Source organism: Haliotis cracherodii, unplaced genomic scaffold (genome assembly GCF_022045235.1).
Source record: "Haliotis cracherodii isolate W230 unplaced genomic scaffold, xgHalCrac1.p SCAF_12, whole genome shotgun sequence".
Taxonomy (NCBI): Eukaryota; Metazoa; Mollusca; class Gastropoda; order Lepetellida; family Haliotidae; genus Haliotis; species Haliotis cracherodii.
The window spans coordinates 29,013,816-29,036,482 of NW_027266267.1; the positions used below are offsets into that span (position 1 = coordinate 29,013,816).

General features: G+C 42.2%; 2 long non-coding RNA genes across 2 annotated transcripts in view; one reads left to right on the forward strand and one right to left on the reverse strand.

Annotated features, from left to right (window-relative positions):
- LOC139458326 (uncharacterized) overlaps nt 1–17,925 on the reverse strand; it is a 131,861-nt gene extending 113,936 nt beyond the window's left edge. Inside the window, exons 1-2 of the long non-coding RNA XR_011652661.1 lie at nt 17,665–17,925; nt 12,154–12,186 (exon numbers count right to left, since the gene is read on the reverse strand). This is a non-coding gene — a long non-coding RNA (uncharacterized lncRNA). The remainder of the gene's footprint in view (nt 1–12,153; nt 12,187–17,664) is intronic.
- Nucleotides 1–22,667, forward strand: part of LOC139458325 (uncharacterized) — a 139,926-nt gene that overhangs the window by 90,252 nt on the left and 27,007 nt on the right. Inside the window, exon 2 of the long non-coding RNA XR_011652660.1 lies at nt 8,152–8,207. This is a non-coding gene — a long non-coding RNA (uncharacterized lncRNA). The remainder of the gene's footprint in view (nt 1–8,151; nt 8,208–22,667) is intronic.

The following is a 22,667-nucleotide window of genomic DNA, read 5'->3' on the forward strand; positions in this document are numbered from 1 at the left end:
TAGGTCATTGATAGAGCATCATTAAGCTACTGAATACTAAGGTGTAGGTCATTGATAGAGCATCATTAAGCTACTGAATACTAAGGTGTAGGTCATTGATAGAGCATCATTATGCTACTGAATACTAAGGTGTAGGTCATTGACAGAGCATCATTGTGCTACTGAATACTAAGGTGTTAGGGTCATTGATAGGGAATCTTTATGCTACTTACAGGTTGATTGTCATTTGAAGTATCAATGTTTCATTAATGCAACACAATCAGCCGTCTTTCTTTCCATTTTCCCTCTTGTCTACTTAACGCAACAAATATTTCCATATTTTGACCTCAAGCTAGAACGTTTAGTGCAGTGCATCACATTATTTTAATTTATTGATATGTTTAATCTTCAACAAAACCCAATTAATACTCAGTAGCTTTAAAATAAACAACACAAAGCGTATGTTATTTGCTTTGTCAACATAATGATATGAATAATACATAAATACTGAAATTAATAATTTTTATCTGATGTCAATTAATACTAAATATTATTTTAAAGAAGATATGAAAATTATTACATGAATTTCGGAATAAATAGTTTATTTTTTAATGTTGTCATTTATTGTACCTTTCACATAGTACACAGGTTGAGTGTCACACCTTTCAAAACCGAATGCAGTTCCTTCGAATTTAATATAAGTTGACCAATAAGAACACAACAAAGCTTGAATACTTTCGGTGAAAATATAATGACACTGTCCCGAAGAAACCCCGACATTCTATCAAAACAATTTGCTACTAATTCTGTTTGGTGTTTTCTAATATATATGTATGAACACCTCTCTTGTATGTTTCAACAGTTTTAGCCATACCAAACTTCCTTCTTATCTATGACATAATTCATTCAGAAAATATCAGATTGTCACATTGTGCAGTATAGCGAAATCCCTTGTTCAGCAGTTTTGTAACCATTGTAATTCATGCGAATTCAAATCCTTCTATGACGTCACATGCAGACTTCATACTGGGACTACTTTCCTTGACGACTCAAGGGTAAATGGGTCACAAGGAAAAGTAGGTTGTAATTAGAATAAAGGGAGGAGCTTATGGTGTATTTAAAAAATCATAATAACTTAAGTCTCGCAAGCTCATGATGGAAGATAGCGTTACTCGCGTGTGGTAAACGGGGGAGATAGTTCTAGTTTAATGCCTCCTGCGCAAAGTCAATTCGGATTTTTTTATCCTTTCAAAGTTTTAAGATGAAAGGTTGATGGAAGTTTCAAAAACAGTATATCAGTAAAATAAATCAGGAGGTAGTTGGCATATACGAGCGAAGTGTTGTATACATTGTTATACACATACACATATTGTCGACTGCTGGAAAAAGGAGACGATAACAGGCACTATTTTCAGAGGAGAAGACACCATGGATAAATGGCAGCATTTCCAGACATGTAAAAATCGTACCCCAGACGTGAACTATTTTAAGACTCACCTGCAGAGTTAAACATATCTACAAGCGTTAGCGGGAGATGATGTACTGCCGAACTATATTCGTCTGGATCATCGCGGAGGAATATCCCTTTTCCAAGGTGTTGAAATATATCCAGTGATGTTGTATTTAATATTCAAATTCTCGAAATGCGAAATATTCGGACGAATAAGATCTCTCTACATGCGTCACAGTATTGATTATAATAATTTTCATAAATAAATCAATGTTCATGTTTTCAGATTAAGATTTATAAAACTAAAACTACATTCGGGATTTTATGGGTCTAAACAGTTGTATGTTACAGCTCATGAAATGAACTAAATTCTCTTAATACTAACGGCAGATTACAACCACTACACCTACCACTATGTCTACAACGTCATGTTTAATTTTAACACGAAGTTGAAGTTGTGTATTGAATAATATCTTATTTTCCCTGAAAAAAACACTTTTACTAAATAGTCGTCATAATTATCATCTCAAACCAACATCTGCAGCAAACGTGGCTCACATGCTGTGAAGTTCAACCTGTTCTACTACTAGTCAGCAACAATCAGTGCCACCATCAATACTAGTCAGCAAAAAACAGTGCCACCATCAATACTAGTCAGTAACAATCAGTGCCACCATCAATACTAGTCAGTAACAATTAGTGCCACCATCAATACTAGTCAGCAACAATCAGTGCTACGATCAATACCAGTCAGTAGGAACAATCAGTGCCACCATCAATACTAGTCAGCAACAATAAGTGCCACCATCAATACTAGTCAACAACAATCAGTGCCACCATCAATACTAGTCAGTAACAATTAGTGCCACCATCAATACTAGTCAGTAACAATCAGTGCCACCATCAATACTAGTCAGTAACAATTAGTGCAACCATCAATACTAGTCAGTAACAATCAGTGCCACCATTAATTCTAGTCAGCAACAATCAGTGCCACCATCAATACTAGTCAGTAACAATTAGTGCAACCATCAATACTAGTCAGTAACAATCAGTGCCACCATCAATACTAGTCAGTAACAATCAGTGCCACCATTAATTCTAGTCAGCAACAATTAGTGCCACCATCAATACCAGTCAGCAACAATCAGTGCCACCGTCAACTCTTGTCAGCAACAATCAGTGCCACCGTCAATACTAGTCAGCAACAATCAGTGCCACCATCAATACTATTCAGCAACAATCAGTGCCACCGTCAACTCTTGTCAGCAACAATCACTGCCACCGTCAATACTAGTCAGTAACAATCATTGCCACCATCAATTCTTGTCAGCAACAATCAGTGCCACCATCAATACTAGTCTGTAACAATCAGTGCCACCATCAATACTAGTCAGCAACAATCAATGCCACCATTAATTCTTGTCAGCAACAATCAGTGCCACCGTCAATACTAGTCAGCAACAATCAATGCCACCATTAATTCTTGTCAGCAACAATCAATGCCACCATCAATGCCTGTCAGCAACAATCAGTGCCACCATCAAAACCTGTCAGCAACAATCAGTGCCATCGTCAATACCAGTCAGAAACAATCAGTGCCACCATCAATGCCAGTCAACAACAATCAGTGCCACCATCAATTCTAGTCAGTAACAATCAGTGCCAACATCAAAACATGTCAGCAACAATCAGTGCCAGCATCAATACCATACAGTAATAATCAGTGCCACCATTAATACCAGTCAGTAACAATCAGTGCCACCTTCAATTCTAGTTAGCAACATTTAGTGCCACCGTCAATACCAGTCAGTAATAATCAGTGCCACCGTCAATACCAGTCAGTAATAATCAGTGCCACCATCAATACCAGCCAGTAATAATCAGTTCCACCATCAATACCAGTCAGTAACAATTTGTGCCACCGTCAATACTAGTCAGTTACAATCAGTGCCACCGTCAATACTAATCAGCATCAATCAGTGCCACCGTCACCACTTGTCAGCATGAGTATGTCAACATCATCACTTTTAAGCTACTTTCACCACCAGTCAGCAGCAATGAGCGTCACTGTCACCACCAGTCAGCAGCAATGTGTGTCACTGTCACCACCAGTCAGCAGCAATGAGTGTCACTGCCACAAGACAGCAGCAATAAGTGTCACCACCAGTCAGCAGCAATGAGTGTCACTGTCACCACCAGTCTGCAGCAATGAGTGTCACTGTCACCACCAGTCAGCAGCAATGAGTGTCACTGTCACCACCAGCCTGCGCAATGAGTGTCACTGTCACCACCAGTCAGGAGAAATGAGTGTCACTGTCACCACCAGTCTGCAGCAATGAGTGTCACTGTCACCACCAGTCTGCAGCAATGAGTGTCACTGTCACCACCAGTCAGGAGAAATGAGTGTCACTGTCACCACCAGTCTGCAGCAATGAGTGTCACTGTCACCACCAGTCTGCAGCAATGAGTGTCACTGTCACCACCAGTCTGCAGCAATGAGTGTCACTGCCACAAGACAGCAGCAATGAGTGTCACTGTCACCACCAGTCTGCAGCAATGAGTGTCACTGTCACCATCACTCAGCAGCAACTGGGATCACCATCAACACTAACACACCCTACAAACTGCCATTTTAAGCTGATACGGCACACTACCAGAACTTTTAAACTACTGTCATTGCTGATACTAGCAATATCCCTGCTTCTACTAAGGATAATTACGCGTTTAATCACAAACGTATTGGTGTTATGATGTTACGAGTTGTATGAATTACCATAATATATTTTATTGTCATTAAGCTTTCTGATCATTAACGAACCCTGAAGACTGATAGATACTGTTTACAACACCCCATTTAATGTATCTAAATGGAAATAAAACGGAATTACAAAATTAAAAAGGACAGTTCAAACATCACATATATTTTCAACAATTTTACTCTTGTCTCTCAAAGGTAAAAAAATATCACGTTCCCACCTCTAAATGTATTAATATACAACTCATAATTATAGTCTTACGTACATCTAAGAACATCGTGCAATGTATTGGGTTACCTTTGAAATGCAAAAGGAAAACAGAAAAAAGGCACATGACTTATTGTCTTTTTATATATCAAAGATAACCAAAAAATATATACACTTATGTCACTGGAAGCAAGTTGTTTTTTGTCCATAATTGACAGGTGACGCTTTGTTGATGAAAAGGTGACGAGGGAGGTCTCAAAGACCGAGTCTCTTTTACAGACCACCGATCATTTACACAGTAAAACAGTCACCTTCAATCCATTCCCATAACCCTTCTCAGCTCAGCAGCTCATACAACCCCTATTTAGCTCAGGAACTGCAGTCTCATGGGTTCATGTTTAGAATTATATTTACAACTTTGTTCAGGGACCATATGACATTCCTCCAAAGACCAAATGTTTTCTCTTTCAAATAAATCCCTTTCAACAAATATATTTAAACTCAACATCTACACGGAATTATGGTGACAACAAGTACACTACTACCCTATCAATGACTTGCTGACTGACAACATTGTCACATCATTGTGAGGACACAGCCACGCACAGGTAACATACTGGTGTCATACAGGTAGGACACTCATTAAGATACAGCGTTTTATAGCTTCTTCTTTCGTTAGCGTTGTATACTTACACATGCCTGTCTCCGCCGGTCTGCTTGCATCCATGAACAGCTAATAACGTGCGGCAAAATTAAAAAAAATATTGTTAATTTCGAAAAAGATAAAAACATGTTCAAGTACGCTTTGGTGTTCTGACATATATTATACTGTCGTCACTGTTCACTTGACAGTGGTCTATAGTTGAGTGTACATATTGTATAAACCATTGCACAGTTAGGCGCGATTGGAACCTATCCTTTACATTTCCAAACTTCTTTGATAATAAGACATATGCCCTGGTGCTCTTACATATCTTGAACTGTCTTCATTATCACATTGACAGGTGGTCTCATAAGTGAATGTTTAAACAACTAAAGTCATATGTGTTCTCATATATATTAGTGCCAAAAGGATTGCCTTGGCAAGTGGTCTAATAATAGAATATATTTTCAATTAAAAATTTAAGCATAATTGTAAATTATCCCTTAAATATTACGAAATATTGAAACTACAAACCACATGCTATGATGCATGCTAATTTTGTGAGTGGTGTGTGCTACCGGTAGAGCAGGACATGCTTACCCTTACCGCAAACGCCTGGCGTCATCCCTGGTTTTCAGGGATCCATTCATACAATTTTCAACCCTATTTTGCTCTTTAACCCTATGGAATCTATTTTGGCAGATATCGAGGCTGATTATTATCTGGCGTTGACGTTTCATATCTTAAACTGTCTTCACTATTCCCTCGACAGTGGTCCAACAAATGTGCGCAGATTGTATGTGTAGGGAGATGACACCGGCATGACACCGGGGAATGTGATTCAGTCACACAGATACTACACACAGTATTGGATATATTCCTTGTTCTTAGTCTTATGTCAGTAATTTAATTCCGAGCAATCAATAACTGGATTTCAGTCACGTGGCATGTCATTTTCCTCCGTCGATTTCATGGGCATACTTAGATTTTCAGGGAAAACAATGGGAGTATTTTTTTAATACAGTTTTAGAAGATTTGTTCTCAATTTTCAAAGATTAAAAAAATGTTTGTTTTTCTGTACAGTTAAAAATCAACATGATGACAGGCATTCGTGTAGAGATACATGCCTAGTGAGGTCATAACTTTTACAGAGATATGCGATAGATATGTGCATTTATATTTATTTATATATATAAAGGATATAGGTGCTGATCTGAGCTGATCGAATTCCATACTAGTTGGTTTGATGAGGATATAGTGGTTATAGCGTTCGATGCTATAGGCTTGGGTTCGATTCCCCAGATGGGAAAATGGGTGAAGCCCATTTCTAGTGATCCCCGCCGTGATATTGCTGGAAAAACTACTAAAAACGGCGGAAAACAATACTAACTCAAAATATTTCTTCAGGATGTAGGTTCTTAAATTATTTTTACCAAACATTTCTCGAATCGAATTTGATATTTAAGGTATGCTTTTTTCTCATAAAATGTACTTTTTGTAATTTGTAACCATGGACATTTCGATCACAATTTCCGTTTCGTTTAAAAAATGTACGTGCCATGTTTTGCAAACAGGCACTGTCAAAGCGAATCCATTGTTGGTATCCCCCATTAATGATATCGCTAAAATTGTGCTGAAGTTGGCTCTCACTCATCCAGCCACAAATGTTTCCGTATATGAACTCTGCTGTCTCTGCATTGACGATACGTTTAAGCAGTTTAGCTCGTTTATGCACAAACATAATTGCACAATACATGAATAACGAAACATTATTTTATTTTTATTTTTTAGTTTAAGTGCAATATTTTTCGATACGAAAATGTGCTTAATTCACTAATAGATGGGGGTATATTTGCAGAAAACTACGACATCATTTAAGCTTTCAGTGACAATGAAACAATGAATTACGACATAAGTTTCAGTGAGTGAATTAAGACATATCCGGAGACTTAACATTATTCCGTGCAAGAATACTGAAATAGAGCATACAATGACTAAAGTAAACAAGAAACCTACTCAAGTAGATAAACTTAACCTTTGACAAGAAACTCATACAACTGTTGTTGTGACATATTTGCCTACATGTGACTAGCCATGATATGAGGTACCGTATGGCTGAAAATCACATTTTGACTTCTCATCATATATGAAAACTATAGTATCTGAGGACAACAAAAATACACTTCATGAGCATCAATTTTTGTCATCAAACATGTGGACTCATTTTCGGCAATGTCCTATATTCAGACGCATATGTTTACATAATGATTGCATTTTTTATATAAAATGTCTTTTTTAATGAAACTAGACATGTGTGTTGAAATGTTTTCAAATATTGTTTTTATTACATTACGAACAAACTAGAGAAAAATAAGATAGTTCTGTACAGTCCGCACACGGGCCTTTTTTGCGGAAGTAAGTTGACGTCAAACGTCTTTCTTTATGACGTCAGAGCACAACTGTATCCTAGTACCCATAAGGTCCCTTTTCTTCTGGTGGGTGACATATGCTGTTGTACTTATTTAGTGAGTGAGGGACTAAGTGAAGGAAGAACGTTTCAGTTATAGCTGGGAGTGTCAGCTTCATGGAGGATAGCTTTGTATCTATTTCGGCTGTAATAGAAAGAATATTATCCATCTGCACGTAGTAATGATGATTGTTTATCAAAGAGTCTTGCTTGTGTGCAGTAGTGAGTAGGGTCAAACGCCATTTGAACAGTATTTCAGCCACGTGCGTTTAAGCTGGTCTGTCAGTCCATTACTGGTGTTCCCATCTTTGATATTGCTAGAATATATTGAAATGCGGCGTAAAACCAAACTCACTCACTCGGCGTTATATGGAAGGGGCACAATGCGGTAGATGTCTGTCACATGTGAGATACCTACGAGAATGTTTCTGACACACCAAAAATCATAATCACATCGAATGTGGGATTTACATCCACGATCAACGGGATCCTGAGGTTTAAAACACATACGTATGCGATGATCAACCATGATAATTCATGTAAGACGATGCATATGTCAGTTTTTCATTTCAGGGATGAAAATATATGTTGTTTACATTTTTTCGATATTTGTTCCAGATCTAAAAGTGTTTACATTACATTTCAGAGCAGAATGAAAGCTGGAATGAGAACTACAAGAAGACAATGAACTGTTTTTAAAAGGTGAGAGCGCTAACAATTTTATACTGCGGAATAGAAAATATTTAAAAAGGATGACAAAGAGACATAAAAGGTCGATCTATCTGGAATTCATGACATCTTTTATCGATAGCAACTTCTATCAAAGACTGCCTATCAAATATCTAGATCTATCAATACAAATTAAGAATGCGTCCCACAATTATACCACGAATGTACAATGAACTACACGTGTTTGTGCCTCAAAACCTGACTGATGGCGACACCGCCAGACAGAAGAAAATGTCAATTAAAATGTGGTCCTCAAACTAACAACTTTTTGTGAAATACTTTTCTGAAATGTACAGTAATTATTTTTAAAATGATAAAAGTTAAATTATTTTCTTATTCTGACCTATCAACTAAGACTAACTTGTCAAAACTTAAGCAAACGGAGATGATGTTTTAAAATTCCTTGCATGAATAGCTTCGCATGAAAGGAGACAACCGCAAGTTTATGCATTTTTAACGTCATGAAACACTCGGCGTCATATACATCATGGTTACGCGCCTGAGGTTTTTCTTTGAAGTTAGACATAATTATCGCAGATACGACATGGGACATTTTATCACAGCATGACTGATAACATGACATTACCATGCAACGAGGTGTCATTATAACCCTGGCATGGTTAGTTAAACATGTATATCATAGTGTGATTACTGAACAGGGGGGTGATATACGTGTCCACTGAATCGAGGGATTGGTGATAAAATAATATAACAAGACAGAGATAGTTGTGTATTATCCAAGTGGGATCGGATGTTGAAGTCGCGTTAAGAGCTCACATTTGGTTGGCTACGACGGAGACTAGTTAATGATACATTCAGTTGGTGTTATCGTAATATTGAAAAACTTAACTTATGTGGAACAACTATTATAACGTCAGAATCGACGTTGATTTTGACGTTTAATTTTTGTGTCATAATTTTAGAGTTGCTGTGCGCTATATGTGAATGGAAAACAATGTCTGTGTGTGTGGTTTGCTGCTGATGTGTGTATGTTGATGTGTGGATATCGATGTGTGTGTGTGTGTGTGTATGTGTGTGTGTGTGTGTGAGAGAGAGGGTGTGTGTGAGTATGTGTATGTCAGTGTGTGTGTTAGTGAGTGAGTGTGTGAATGTGTGATTGTGAGAGAGAGTGTGTGTGTGTATGTGTGTGTTAGTGAGTGAGTGTGTGAATGTGTGAGTGTGTGTGAGAGAGAGAGAGAGTGTGTGTGTGTATGTGTGTGTGTGATAATGAGAAGGGAAGGGAGCTTGAAGGGGGGTCGGGTGGTCTTGCTTTGTGACTTTGTGTAATTATTTCAACCACTGGTTTGCCTCGGCTAGGTTCTATTATGTTACAACTACAATCTAGATGGAGGACGTTTCATGTAGTCACTCTAACTTACAGAGTCCAAGAAGTGCTTAATAGTCAAACATATGTGTGAATTGTTCATGTAGAATTTTTCAAAAGATCATGACTCATTAAATATAGTCATCCGCTTGTCCAGATGCCGCCTTGTAAATTCCAATACATGCATGCATAGTGTAGTGTGATGTAATAATGTTCGATGTGCCGGCTTGTCACGTTACAGTTGACTGTTTACACTTCGAGTGTCCCATACCAAAATACGATGGCAGCCACAATCTGATTGTCACGCACAAATATTTAACCGAAAATGACTTTTTGTAAACTCCCCTACACCCCGTGGTTGACACGTGAATCTCTTCACGTTGCTACAGGTCATGGAACAAGGAACATCTATATCACATAAAACCGGAATAAAATGATGAGTTTGCATCAACTTACTCTCTTTTCTTTCTTTTTTCAAGATTAGAATGAATGTATTGCCAGCTTTGTAACATATACACGTATGTTTTAACCCTGTCTGTGACCCCAATAGACGTCTCGCGCATGTGTGACCTGATACAGGATACACTGTATTCCTCAGAATTAAAATGATTAAATAAATGTCAAAACTGCATAACGATATTGCTTGTTGCCTGGCTATAAAACTATAATCTCACGACAGTTGTGAGACGAGACAATTTGACATGGTAAACCGAAGTACAGATTCAAGGTACGATATCGAAGAACTTTTTATTCTCCATTTGAAGGATATATGATTAAGTACGTTGATTTGCATGCTACCGTGCTATTTTGTTTCATTGCAATGGTCAGTGTTTGATCAGTGGTCAAACAATGTATCAAAGTAGGACATTATTACTCTATGTGGTTAATTTCAAATTCAATTTGTATATTTCATAAAGAAAAGTGAAATGAGTATGCTTTCATCGTTGTGACTTTGGTCTTGGGGTTTTCAGTTAAATGTAATTCTGCCCCAAACGTGGCGTCTTTGTTCTTTCATTAAGTGTCAGTTTGGATGAAAATGATTGAGTGGATTTCAATTGACTGCCACAAAGACAGCAAATATCAGCGTCAATCCACACTGATAACTCCAATCCGGTTTGTCCAGGTATATCACAGCAGCCTGGATACACTGGAGTCCACACAAACCGGTGGCTAATGGCATGAACAACATCGTCGCCGTCGGATCACGATGAAACGCGATCACCAGGATACTCTTTCCTCGTTTCTTAATGAAGGAGTGCGTGCGTGTTTCTTAATGAAGACGTGCGTGCGTGGCACCGATAGTGACTACAACTGACCACTACTGACCTATACCGATCTTTACTGATGAAGTGAACCAAAATCAAGATATGGCTGAGTTATTGTCACTAGTCCTATGTTTACCTTCGCTTCATGCTGTGCAAGAGCTAACCTGCGTTTGCATGTCATGTGACCAGTGCACCTGAAGGGAGATTTTCTTAATCTGCACGTGCAAACACATGCTTTGTACAGTGGAGTGGTGTAGAACAGGTGGCATGACACGTGCATATAGTGACTGAGGGGTTAGCAAATATCTGGATGGTTTTTGACAAGGGCCGAGGAGAGATAAGGGTTCAGATTGGCCCACTAGAAACGTCACATTGTAAAATACATATGTAACTGACATATGTTATATTAAACATTATTATATTTTATACATAATATGTTCAATTGGTTGATAACCAGCTGTTTTCCTTCAATGCTTGCAAGTTGTCGACTTCTGACATGATCAAGAGCACAAAATAAACAAATCATAATGGCCGATTGTGTAAAACTTGATATGAGCTCATCGAACTATGATCAAAATCAGCTTTGGTCAAAATACTTGTTGTTGTTCAAAGATAAGAAAAAGACATATCCTCCAAACTTAAAAACATCCGCCTTCTTGACACATTTTAACATGTGGCATGCTATATTTGTTATTTGCATTCTTATTTCATGTATATAAACAGTCAAACATTTACTAAAACATATGTATTTGAACTATTTTATTTCTCTATCTATTCCTTTTTATATGAATATAAGCATTAGACCTACTTCAACCCTATTCATTGATTGAAAAAGCATCTATTTAAGCTGATTTTAATGAAATGGTTTTCTTGAAATCAAAACTGTTTTTAAGTAATTTCAAAGTTTGTGCTGTAATTTACATTATTGTCAATCAAATGAACATGCCTTTGTGAAGTAAACAAGCCCAACTTGATATAATACTGCTGTATTAGGAAGCAAATGTGTTAACTTAAGGAAATTTAAAAGCCATATACTCAATAAAATCCTTTCTATCTGTTACAGTCAATCTAATGGTTGTACATAAGACACAAGAAAAAGAAAAGAATAAAACATCGAGAATCAAGTTAGAATTTCATGCTGTAATCAAAAAAACATCTATTGCTACACTTGGACTTGTGTGTTACATTCAAATAAAACTGTACAACATTGTAGAACAATATAAGTATATGTGATTGTACTAATGATAGAACACTATATTTACCTGTGAACGTAACAGTAAATGAATGAATTAACTGGTGTCAATATAAGCATGCTTAACGTCTCTCTTACCTCAGGTTGGTGAACCATCTTTAATTTTGTCATCTGAAAATACAAAGAAACAGTTTAATGGACATACCATAAAATGATAAATTGTGGATATTGTCTCCATATTGTCGTCGTCTTATTGCCGTGGTATTGCCTTGGAGACGTACCAGTGGTACTGTCGCTGATACATTGCCGTAGTATGCCTTGGAGACGTACCAGTGGTATTGTCGCTGACATATTGCCGTAGTATTGCCTTGGAGACGTACCAGTGGTACTGTCGCTGATACATTGCCGTAGTATTGCCTTGGAGACGTACCAGTAGTACTGTCGCTGACATATTGCCGTGGTATTGCCTTGGAGACGTACCAGTGGTATTGTTGCTGATACATTGCTGTAGTATTGCCTTGGAGACTTACCAGTGGTACTGTCGCTGACATATTGCCGTGCATTGCCTTTGAGACGTACCAGTGGTACTGTCGCTGACATATTGCCGTGCATTGCCTTTGAGACGTACCAGTGGTACTGTCGCTGACATATTGCCGTGCATTGCCTCAAGACACACGAGTGGTATTGCCGTCGTCATATTGCCGTGGTATTGCTTACAAGACACACGAGTGGTATTGTCGTCGTCATATTGATGTGGCATTCAAGACAAACCCCAGGAAAAGCTATCGTTTTATCCCCCTGAATGTATCACACAGGTGTTAAGTGTGAGGCAATGCTTCAGTATAGTTTACTTTTTTCAATGTATAAGACAAACTACAACCTTATTCATAGAATTGAAAAAATAATAATTAAATCTGATTTAAATGAAATGATATATTAGAAATCATAAGAAAATATTTTTTGATCATATATTGCTTCATTTCGACTTGCGTGTCAAAGTAAGAAAGCACAGAATTATCGCAGTACATAAGAAACTAACAACCCAGCTGGAGAGATGCTGGCAGCGTTATAATGGATACACTTTAGGTTTTCTATCCATCCCCAGCACAGCGTAATAATGGGGAAATAAGGTTTGCTATCAGTCCCCAGTATAGCGAGGCACTGCGTTTTATCAATACATGGGTTGCATCCACTGTGTTTTACAGGTCTACAAAGCAAAACATCAGTCGCTCTATCTGTAATTTGTTCTGTTTGAGTAATTACAAGTTGGAAGGCAGTTTGCTATAATTACGAAAGCCGTCCCCTTTCTCATTCACAATTCAGCAAGAGCTGCCGATTGATTTTCTCATTCCGAATTTACATCGGAATAATTCGGCCATTTCCGTTCACCTCCGGAAACAACCGAGAAACTGTGAACGACAAGGCAGCAATGTATCAGCCCAGAGAAGGCTCTTCCGTGCTGTTTGTGTAAGGGCTAGGCTGTTTAGATATGTACATTATATTCAAACTACATAAAATAGCATACTGAACATAACTGTGATTATGTTTGAGTTCTCGGTTGTTTTAGAGTTACCTGCCCTAGACATTTCGCGACTGGGATGAAGTTACTGTATCGGCTCGAAATCATATTATTTTAACTCTTAGTGAAATATTTAGGTTTTTTTTATATTAGTCTACAAGTAAAATATTTTATAGTAGTACTGGATGAAGAAAAACTAGTCATATTCCGACTGGTACATGTGCACAGAAATGTGATGTTGCTTTCCATGGGTGAAGGTCGTTTGATAATGCTGAGACATTCATTCAGCCGCATGTCAACCTTCTCGTGACTGCCTCACATGTGCGCCGTGCCTGTCATCTTCAGTTATCGCTACCACACGTTACACGCAGACGCTGTGGCAGTACGAAAGCATGTAAGAGTTTGTGGGTGGGAGACTGATTTGGGGTGCGAGCGGACAGGTTTATGGGTGGGTGAGTTTTGGGGTGCGAACGGACGGGTTTATGGGTGGGTGAGTTTTGGGGTGCGAGCGGACGGGTTTGTGGGAGGGAGAGTGTTGGGGTGCGAGCGGACGGGTTTGTGGGAGGGAGAGTGTTGAGGTGCGAGCGGACGGGTTTGTGACGGGTTTGTGGGAGGGAGAGTGTTGGGGTGCGAGCGGACGGGTTTGTGGGAGGGAGAGTGTTGGGGTGCAAGCGGACGGGTTTGTGGGAGGGAGAGTGTTGGGGTGCAAGCGGACGGGTTTATGGGTGGGAAAGTGTTGAGGTGCAAGCGGACAGGTTAATGGGTGGGTGAGTTTTGGGGTGCGAACGGACGGGTTTATGGGTGGGTAAGTTTTGGGGTGCGAGCAGACGGGTTTGTGGGTGGGATAGTGTTTTCGGGTGTGAGCGGACGGGTTTGTGGGTGGGATAGTGTTGGAGTGCGAACGGACAGGTTTATGGGTGGGTGAGTTTTGGGATGCGAACGGACAGGTTTATTGGTGGGTGAGTTTTGGGGTGCGAGCGAACGGGCTTGCGGGTGGGAGACTGTTGGGGTGCGAGCGGACAGGTTTATGGGTGGGTGAGTTTTGGGGTGCGAGCGGACGGGTTTGTGGGAGGGAGACTGTTGGGATGCGAACGGACTGGTTTGTGGGAGGGAGAGTGTTGGGGTGCGAGCGAACATTTTTGTGGGAGGGAGAGTGTTGGGGTGCGAGCGAACATGTTTGTGGGAGGGTGCGTGTTGGGGTGCAAACAGACGGGTTTATTGGTGGGTGAGAGTGTTGGGGTGCGAGCGAACGGGCTTACGGGTGGAAAAGTGTTGGGGTGCGAACGGACTGGTTTGTGGTTGGGAGACTGTTGGGGTGCGAGCGGACGGGTTTGTTGGAGGGAGAGTTTTGGGGTTGGAGAACATGTAAGGGTGCAAGCGGACGGGTTTGTGGGAGGGAGAGTGTTGGGGTGCGAGCGAACGTGTTTGTGGGAGGGTGAGTGTTGGGGTGCGAGCAGACGGGTTTATGGGAGGGAGAGTGTTGGGGTGCAAACAGACGGGTTTATGGGTGGGTGAGAGTGTTGGAGTGCGAGCGAACGGGTTTGTGGGAGGGAGAGTGTTGGGGTGCGAGCGGACGGGTTTGTGGGAGGGAGAGTGTTGGGGTGCGAGCGGACGGGTTTGTGGGAGGGAGAGTGTTGGGGTGCAAACAGACGGGTTTATGGGTGGGTGAGAGTGTTGGAGTGCGAGCGAACGGGTTTGTGGGAGGGAGAGTGTTGGGGTGCGAGCGGACGGGTTTGTGGGAGGGAGAGTGTTGGGGTGCAAGCGGACAGGTTAATGGGTGGGTGAGTTTTGGGGTGCAAACGGACGGGTTTATGGGTGGGTGAGAGTGTTGGGGTGCGAGCGAACGGGTTTGTGGGAGGGAGAGTGTTGGGGTGCAAACGGACGGGTTTATGGGTGGGTGAGAGTGTTGGGGTGCGAGCGAACGGGTTTGTGGGAGGGAGAGTGTTGGGGTGCAAACGGACGGGTTTATGGGTGGGCGAGAGTGTTGGGGTGCGAGCGGACAGGTTAATGGGAGGGAGAGTGTTGGGGTGCAAACGGACGGGTTTATGGGTGTGTGAGAGTGTTGGGGTGCGAGCGAACGGGTTTGTGGGAGGGAGAGTGTTGGGGTGCGAGCGGACGGGTTTGTGGGTGGGAGAGTGAGTGGTTGGAGTCTGTGGCTGTAAAAGTGAGCAGAGGGGTTTGTGACTGGGAGAGTGAGTGGAGGCGTTATGTATGGAGTGTGTGTGGGGGGGGTGGTGGGTGGGATGGGGTGGTGGTGTGTGACTCGGAGAGTGAGTGGAGGGATTTGTGACTGGGAGAGTGAGAAGATTTGGCGAGCTTGAACTAAAACAAGTCATGTAAATAAGAATGGCTATATAGACACATAACCGCAGTATGGTCACACACAAAATTAGCCAACAAGTCCTTCCCACAATCCTGTTGACATGATGGGAGAGTTACAGTTAGTTAAACGAATCCTAAAATTGTGTCATTTTGTTACTGAAAATAATAACGTTATTTGTATTTTCACATTATGTGTTTGAAGGACATGAATATACGCCGACATTAGAAACGTTAGTGTACATATACTACTCAAAACAAATGATTAACCGTCCATAACTGGAAGGCTGTCTGTGTTGCAATACCATTAGCAAAGACAGAGTCATGAAAACATCGGGTGTTCTTTAACCTCCTTTGTGCACTATCTATCTATCACGTTACTTTCATTATTCCTCGAGTTAGCACGATGTGTTTCATAAACACTGTTTTCATACTACTTCACGTGATATTTCAGCCTTTGGGGACTACGGGACAGAAGGTCACAAGTCCACCAAGCTAGTCCTAAAAGTCGATATAAATGAGGATCTCATGGTCACAGTTTCTTATCTGAACCATTAAGAGTCGGTCCCATGGGGATCCCGGGTGTAACCGGTCCCCACCAACCCTTGCTGGTCGTAAGGGGTGATCAAACGGACCGGCCGGTCAGGCTCGGTGACTTGCTTGATGGCGTGTCGTCACGACGGTGTGGATCGTTGCTCGCAGTATCGATCACACGATTGTCTGGTCCAGACTTGATTATTTACAGGCCGCAGTCATATAGTTGGAATATTGCCGAGTGAGGTGTTATACAACAAACGCACAAACCAAAAAACAAACATTGTGAGTCACCATGCCCCGATTGTGTGGTTCGACACTCACGCTATTCAACCCCTGGTTTGCCTTGCTGGGATTCGATTATTAACATGTCGCCATGTCAACAGTGCAAACAGCATCCTCTCACTCAAATATACTTTTAAATATTTCATCAAATAAACCTTCATTTTAGTAAATAAATACAAGTTTTTACAGTTGCTCATTTATATACGGAGCTATATTATGTAGATCGTGCAAACTGTGTTGTTACCAACGTGTAACACTTGTTTGTTTGTCTGCAATGTTCAAGGTATATGATGGCCTTTCACGGCAAGCATGCGTTGCTGAAGACCTATTCTACACCACTAACATGTATCAGCTCAATGAGGAATGTTTTTATCATTTTATGAATGATGCCCTGACTGAAAAGCATTTTGAATGACGATTAATGTTACCTTATGGATTATTCCTTAATCATAGACTATTTATCCACCGTTAAGCTCGAAAATTGCTGCATTTTTCATTTTCATCAGAAAATGATTGAAATAATAATAACAACAACAACAACAACAATAACAACAATAACAACAACAATAACAATATCCCTCACGAAACCGTCAATGTGTGATTTTGCATAAAAATGTAAATATGAAAAGTAGATTATGCAATGAATTTAATGAGACTGTCCAACACGTTGTCAGTGGATGGCCAGCTTTGACACAAATACAGTATTTTAACTGATGGAGTGGCTCGATCATTTTATTACCGTCTTCGCCGTGCTTGTGGTTTTGACACAGAGGTCCATACATAGTACGACCCAGAATATGTAGAGGGCGTCATGGAAAATAATAAGTACAAATGTCTTTGGAATATGCCCGTACAGCCTCAGACCTATTTAGGCCAACCTGATCTTGTCCTTTTTGATAAATCCAATGAAATCATTTATATCATTGAATGTTCTGTCACTATTGACACTAACGTGATTGACAAGATTCAGAAAAAATGACAAATATGCAGACCTCACTTTCGAACTGTCACGCATGCTTCCCAAGTACCAAGTTGTCCGACTCCCCATTGTTCTCGGTGCCTTTGGTTTGGTACCTCCCAATCCGTTGACTGATATTGGTAGAGTACTCGGCTTTGCTGCCAGGAATACAGCCCTTCTGGCAATCTAGGTAATGCGGAAGGCTTCAGTGTTGGGGAGTCTTCACATTCTCCGAAAACTAGGTTCGACTGGGCTGACTGTCTGGCCTGCGTGTAGAAGGGGCAAGGGCCCTGAGTTAGGATGAGCCAAACCATTGTTAACTTTAATCTTTATAACAATGATACTACTACTACTACTACTACTACTACTACTACTACTACTACTACTACTACTTATACTACTACTACTACTACTACTACTACTACTACTACTACTATTACCACTACTACTACTACTACTACTACTACTACTACTACTCATACCTTTTCATACATTGTTGTAGTAGTTTGTTAGGTGTGTCTTTAAGTCTTATTTGTTCAGGGATGTACTTTGGACAAATATGACTTGGTGCTGTGCCATGCATATAGCAGTATGTTGCAGTTTTGTGTATTAACTGGAATTTTGAAGTAGGTTCTTGAAAAGCACCACACAACATGATATTACATACGTCACCAAAAACAGATACCTTGTTTACCCAGATAAATAACGGATTAAACAGTTCAGTAGAATTCCAACTGTATTCGTCACGTATAAACTTAACCTACACATTTAATAAATGTGAAATACGAGGTTATACTTTTTGTGAAAACAAGGTCTACCATATACTGATGTTCATGTTGAGTGCAGAGAACATGTCAGTGAAGACACACATACGCGTAGGAAAGAACAACATTTTCGATCTAAACAGTCCTGTTTGTCTTCTCTTTCCGCCGACGAGATCTCGTGAAGCCGACTTCCTCGCACGTCTCTCACGCTATGCGGCTGGAGCAACGAAGTGAGTCGATCAATACCGCTCGCTTGTTAAGTCGGCACAAGGACGAAACTGGGACAGTGGAGCGCAATTTCTGGGTCGCACTACTTTCCCACGCGGACTACTTTGTACCGCCCTTTTCGCAATGCGGTTCGGCAAACGGACGACTGTCATTGGTCATTTCCTAACCGTTGATTGAAAAGGACGGAACTACTTTGACCGTGTGGCGTGAGCGGTGAAGAACCCCTGTAAGGCGTGTCCATGGTATTCCTACCCATTTCCACGGTGAAGCAGACGACACAACGCTGAATGCTTATTTACTGACATAATCTCTCATAGTCGAACAGAAATATCTCACAAAATCCCGATAGTACTGAGCGATGTCACATTTCTGAGAACATGTTGATTTATGCAGCATCACTTCCGAGGCATCCCGTAGTTTATATTTATCCAAAAGGAGCAATCCCCCCACCCTCCATTCCCACACAGATCCATCTCCACCCACCCCCTACGCAATTACGCACGCAGTGGGATAACGGACTGGATAAATACAGTGGGTTTATGTCGCTTCGGCTTTATTTAAGCAATAGAGCGACGGATGGATAAATACAGCAGGACACAGACAGGTGGACACGATACAGACAAAGTTGCAGAACAAACATTTGGACACAGGCACTGGGTACTGGGAGACAGACACTGGGCACATACACTGGACACATGCACTGGGTATTGGGAGACAGACACTGAGGCACATACACTGGACACAGGCATTGGAGTATTGGGAGACAGACACTGAGGCACATAACTGGACACAGGCATTGGAGTATTGGGAGACATACACTGAGGCACATAACTGGACACAGGCATTGGAGTATTGGGAGACAGACACTGGGGCAGACACTGGACACAGGTATGGAGTATTGGGAGACAGACACTGGACACATACACTGGACACATACACTGGAGTATTGGGAGACAGACACTGGGCACATACACTGAGGGACATACACTGGACACATACATTTGAGTATTGGGAGACAGACACTTGGGCAGACACTGGACACAGGTATGGAGTATTGGGAGACAGACACTGAGGCACATACACTGGGCACATACACTGGACACAGGCATTGGAGTATTGGGAGACAGACACTTAGGCACATACACTGGGCACATACACTGTGGTATTGGGAGACAGACACTGGGCACATACACTGTGGTATTGGGAGACAGACACTGGGCACATACACTGGGGTATTGGGAGACCGACACTGGGCACATACAGTGGACACAGGCATTGGAATATTGGGAGACAGACACTGGGCACATACACTGTGGTATTGGGAGACAGACACTGGGCACATACACTGGACACAGGCATTGGAGTATTGGGAGACAGACACTGGGCACAGACACTGGACACAGGCATTGGAGTATTGGGAGACAGACACTGGGCACATACACTGGACACAGGCATTGGAGTATTGGGAGAGAGACACTGGACACATACACTGGACACATACACTGGACACATACACTGGGCACATACACTGAGGCACATTCACTGGGCACATACACTGGGTATTTGGAGACAGGCACTGGGCACATACACTGGACACAGGCATTGGAGTATTGGGAGACATACACTGAGGCACATACACTGGACACAGGCATTGGGGTATTGGGAGACAGACACTGAGGCACATACACTGGGTACATAAACTGGGCACATACACTGGGCACATACACTGGGCACATACACTGGGCACATACACTGGGAATTGGGAGACAGACACTGGACATAGGCATTGGGGTATTGGGAGACAGACACTGAGGCACATACACTGGGTACATAAACTCGGCACATACACTGGGCACATACACTGGACACATACACTGGAGTATTGGGAGACAGACACTGGGCACATAACTGGACACAGGCATTGGAGTATTGGGAGACAGACACTTGGGCACATACACTGGGCACATACACTGGACACAGGCATTGGAGTATTGGGAGACAGATACTTAGGCACATACACTGGGCACATACACTGTGGTATTGGGAGACAGACACTGGGCACATATACTGTGGTATTGGGAGACAGACACTGGGCACATACACTGGGGTATTGGGAGACCGACACTGGGCACATACAGTGGACACAGGCATTGGAGTATTGGGAGACAGACACTGGGCACATACACTGTGGTATTGGGAGACAGACACTGGGCACATACACTGGACACAGGCATTGGAGTATTGGGAGACTGACACTGGGCACAGACACTGGACACAGGCATTGGAGTATTGGGAGACTGACACTGGGCACATACACTGGACACAGGCATTGGAGTATTGGGAGAGAGACACTGGACACATACACTGGACACATACACTGGACACATACACTGGGCACATACACTGAGGCACATTCACTGGGCACATACACTGTGTATTGGGAGACAGGCACTGGGCACATACACTGGACACAGGCATTGGAGTATTGGGAGACATACACTGGGCACATACACTGGACACAGGCATTGGGGTATTGGGAGACAGATACTGAGGCACATACACTGGGTACATACTTTGGGCACATACACTGGGCACATACACTGGGGTATTGGGAGACAGACACTGAGGCACATACACTGGACACATACACTGGGTTATTGGGAGACAGACACTGAGGCACATACACTGGACACAGGCATTGGAGTATTGGGAGACGTGCACTGAGGCACATACACTGGACACTTACACTGGGTATTGGGAGACAGACACTGGGCACATACACTGGACACGGGCATTGGAGTATTGGGAGACAGATACTGAGGTACATGCACTGGGCACATACACTGGGTATTGGGAGACAGACACAGAGGCACATACACCGGGTACATACTTTGGGCACATACACTGGGCACATACACTAGGTATTGGGAGACAGACACTGGGCACATACACTGGGGTATTGGGAGACAGACACTGGGCACATACACTGGACACAGGCATTGGAGTATTGGGAGACAGATACTGAGGTACATGCACTGGGCACATACACTGGGGTATCGGGAGACAGACACTGGGCACATACACTGGGTATTGGGAGACAGACACTGAGGCACATACACTGGGTACATACACTGGGCACATACACTGGGGTATTGGGAGACAGACTCTGGGCACATACACTGGACACAGGCATTGGGGAATTGGGAGACAGACACTGAGGCACACACACTGGGGTATTGGGAGACAGACATACCGAGGCACATACACTGGACAAAGGCTATGGAGTATTGGGAGACAGCCACTGAGGCACATACACTGGACAAAGGCTATGGAGTATTGGGAGACACACCGAGGCACATGCACTGGGCACATGCACTGGGCACATACACTGGACACAGGCATTGGAGTATTCGGAGACAGCCACTGAGGCACATACACTGGACACATACACTGGAGTATTGGGAGACAGACACTGAGGCACATACACTGAGGGACATACACTGGACACATACATTTGAGTATTGGGAGACAGACACTTGGGCAGACACTGGACACAGGTATGGAGTATTGGGAGACAGACACTGAGGCACATACACTGGGCACATACACTGGACACAGGCATTGGAGTATTGGGAGACAGACACTTAGGCACATACACTGGGCACATACACTGTGGTATTGGGAGACAGACACTGGGCACATACACTGTGGTATTGGGAGACAGACACTGGGCACATACACTGGGGTATTGGGAGACCGACACTGGGCACATACAGTGGACACAGGCATTGGAATATTGGGAGACAGACACTGGGCACATACACTGTGGTATTGGGAGACAGACACTGGGCACATACACTGGACACAGGCATTGGAGTATTGGGAGACAGACACTGGGCACATACTCTGGGCACATACACTGGATACAGGCATTGGAGTATTGGGAGACAGACACTGAGGCACATACACTGGGGTATTCGGAGACAGACACCGGGGCAGACACTGGATACATGCACTGGGGTATTGGGAGAGAGACACTGGATAC